Source organism: Moschus berezovskii, chromosome 3 (assembly GCF_049115385.1).
Source record: "Moschus berezovskii isolate FMDL1 chromosome 3, NW_MosBer_1.0, whole genome shotgun sequence".
Lineage (NCBI taxonomy): Eukaryota > Metazoa > Chordata > Mammalia > Artiodactyla > Moschidae > Moschus > Moschus berezovskii.
This window is the reverse complement of record NC_142462.1, coordinates 62,048,814-62,052,327: the sequence shown is the minus strand read 5'-3', so window position 1 is coordinate 62,052,327 and position 3,514 is coordinate 62,048,814. Positions and strand designations below refer to the sequence as shown.

Sequence of the window (3,514 nt, the reverse complement as noted above, 5' to 3'; positions counted from 1 at the left end):
TCTGGTTCCTCTGACTTTTCTAAATCCAGCTTCAACATATGGCAGTTCTCAGTTCATGTAATGTTGAAGCCTGGCCTAGAGAATTTTGAGCATTACTTTGCTAACATGTGAGATGAGTTCAATTGTTGGGTCACTTGAACATTCTTTGGCATTGCCTTTCTTTGGGTTTGGAATGAAAACTGACCTTTTCCAGTCCTGTGGCCACTGATGAGTTTCCCAAATTTGCTGGCATACTGAGTGCATCACTTTCACAGCATCATCTTTTAGGAGTAGGAATAGCTCAACTGGAATTCCATCACCTCCACTAGCTTTGTTGGTAGTGATGCTTCCTAAGGTCCACTTGACTTTGCAATCTAGGATGTCTTTTTTTTCTCAGTTTTGTTTTCTCAGTTATTTATAAGGCCTCCTCAGACAACCATTTTGCCTTTTTGCTTTTCTGTTTTTTGGGGATGGTGTTGATCCCTGTCTCTTGTACAATGTCACGAAGCTCGGTCCATAGTTCTCTGGGCACTGTGTCTATCTGACCTAATCCCTTGAATCTGTTTCTCATTTCCACTGTATAATTGTAAGGGATTTGATTTAGGTCATACTTGAATGGTATAGTGGTTTTCCCTACTTTCTTCAATTTAAATCTGAATTTGGCAATAAGGAATTCATGATCTGAGCACAGTCAGCTCCTGGTCTTGTTTTTGCTGATTGTATAGAGCTTCTCCATCTTTGGATGCAAAAAATATAGTCAGTTTGATTTCAGCATTGACCTTCTAGTGATGTCCCTGTGTAGAGCTGTCTCTTCTGTTGTTGGAAGAGGGTGTTTGCTCTGACCAGTGCGTTCTCGTGGCAAAACTCTGTTAGTCTTTGCCCTGCTTCATTTTGTACTCCAAGACCAAAGTTGCCTGTTACTCCAGGTATCTCTTGACTTCCTACCTTTGCATTCCAGTCCCCTGTGATGAAAAGAACATCTTTTTTTGTGTTAGTTCTAGAGGTCTTGTAGGTCATCATAGAACCATTCAACTTCAGCTTCTTTGGCATTAGTGGTTGGGGCATAGACTTGGATTACTATGATATTGAATGGTTTACCTTGGTTTGCCTTTTTATAGGTGTGACATCTGGGTCTCAGTAGGAACAACCATGACCTGTCTGGCAAAATCAGAAGATAGTGAAGCTGAGCTTTGCACAGTGGCTATATCATAACCAGTGAGGTTTATCCGAGGTATAGTTATTGCTAATTGAAAAGTGTCCTACTACATGAAAAGAACTGAAAATGTAGTTGACGTTGTCAATGTTTGAGAGTCTCTGTGGAGACTGAATTTAAAAAAAAAAAAGAAGAAGAAGTATTATAGTTAAGGAAATTGAAGCTCACACTAGGTTTTTGCTTCAATCTAGTGCTGTTTCCATTATGCCATAGTTGGATTTCAGGGATTTTAACTGGCCAGTCTTTCTTAAGTTCTAAAAAAAACACAACATAAATCATAAGATAAAAATCTTGTGCACTGTACTGTGTATTTTATTACCTTTTATTTTTCAATAAATAACAAACTGTAATGATGTACTTGGGGCTCTTAACCTTTCCTGCTTGGACCTCATATTGGTATTTCAACACCTAATTCTCTCCCACTCCTGAGGTTCCTCTTGCAACACAGGCTTTGTGTTAGCTGCCTCTTTGAGGGCCATCATTAGACACAGAGAAAGTCCTTGCTAGGTCTCCGGTAATGATGGAAACTTATTGTTCATTCCTTTATAAAGGATTTTCTCTCTTCCTCTCCAATTGCAAATCAAAACTTGATGGACTTCTTCACTAATGCATCATTTTTTCCTCATAGATACTCTTAAGCCCTGTAATTAAATACAGTTTTCTCCTTGATGGTTCAAGCTTAGGGCTCATTTTGAGCTCATCCTTTTCAAGTGAACAACACCTCATGGATCCTGTGCCGTGCCCTCACTCCTAGTTCCATCTCTCCTTCCTCCTTCATGTTGCTGCTACTGCTACTGCTAAGTCACTTCAGTCGTGTCCGACTCTGTGTGACCCCATAGACAGAAGCCCACCAAGCTCCCCCGTCCCTGGGATTCTCCAGGCAAGAACACTGGAGTGGGTTGCCATTTCCTTCTCCAAATTTACCTTCTATTCATCCTACAAGTTGGATATTAATTTTATTTTGCTACACTTCATCTTTTTATATACTGAAAACCCTGGAACAAATTAAACAAGCAGCATTGGCTTTTGTGTGTAATTAATCATCTGATTTCAGAATACCTGGTTGTTCCAGAGAAAAACCCAGAGATGTCATGTTTTTTTTGTTGTTTGTTTTAATCTAGTTTTGATTCACCCAACCTACTTACACGATAACAACCCTTAGGTTCTATAAGAGGTTCAGCACTGCTTCTGGGCAGCAAATATGCTCATAAAGTGATTAAGTATCCATGCAGGAAGTTGTAAGCAAGTTTGTCTATGTTAGAATTATTAGGCCACAGAATATTTTGTTGAGAAAAAAGTAGGGAAAAAATAAAGCCTTTCTTATTAGTCATTTGAAAAAGAAGACTAGACAAAGCATTACAAATTATAGCATGGAAAAAATGCTGGGCTAAAAACTGGATTAACCAGAAGATCAAAGATTCTCAGTGAAGTCTCTCATTCATAAATCAAATGATTGGATGAAGATTCTGCTTAGAAAAAAAAAAAATCATTCCTTTACATAATATGTTAGTCTCTTACAAAACATTTATTTAAAATATTTCAAATAGTGCCATCCAACTGCCTTCGTTTTCCACTGACCTCCTACCTAGCACCTTTAAATTGGGCAGCAGGAGATGCTATAGTGAACATATTACCTTTATAATTTCACAAGCCTCTCAGTTGGAGTTCAGGATCAATTCTCACACTTTAAAAATTCTTTGGCAGACAGGTTTAAACTACATTAACTGACAAATAACCTGAAGTGTAATTTATGGATCCTTCCTCCATGGGAAACAGTTGCAGCTGGTTTTTAATACAAATTGCCTTCCAGTGCTGTAAAACCTGGGCAATCTTAGCAAAACTAACTGATTCCACAAACAATAACAAAAAAATAAAACAGAAGAGCAACATGAAAACAGTTGCTAAGTCCATGCATTTAATAAGAGACAAATTCTGGACCTAGCTAGTCCCCTTACATTTTTCATCCTCAGTCTAATCTTTTTGTATTTTTTAAAATTTCGTCAATACTTTTCCATTACCTCTCCTCAAAAGGTATTATGGTCACTTCATTATTTATTTTGCCTGATTAGAATATTGTTGCTTCAGTAAAAAAATATTAATGTAATTCATTTAGATGGTGACATTCTTTGAATTGCATGTGTAAGTTGACCTTTGAACAATGTGGGTTTGAATTTTGTTCATCCACTTACACATGGAATCTTTTCTTTTAAATAAATACTACAGTACTACATAATCCAGGCTTGAATCTGGGGATACAGAACCATGGATATGGAGAATGACTATCTGTTATATTTGAATTTTCAACTGGATAAAGAGTTGGCA

At 37.5% G+C, this 3,514-nt stretch overlaps 1 non-coding gene across 1 annotated transcript; it reads left to right on the top strand.

Moving 5' to 3' along the window:
• Nucleotides 1–1,165: 1,165 nt before the first annotated feature.
• On the top strand, nt 1,166–1,302 carry LOC129552873 (U4 spliceosomal RNA). Its single transcript, XR_008685355.1, has one exon. It is a non-coding gene; the product is annotated as a U4 spliceosomal RNA (small nuclear RNA).
• The last annotated feature ends 2,212 nt before the right edge of the window (nt 1,303–3,514 follow it).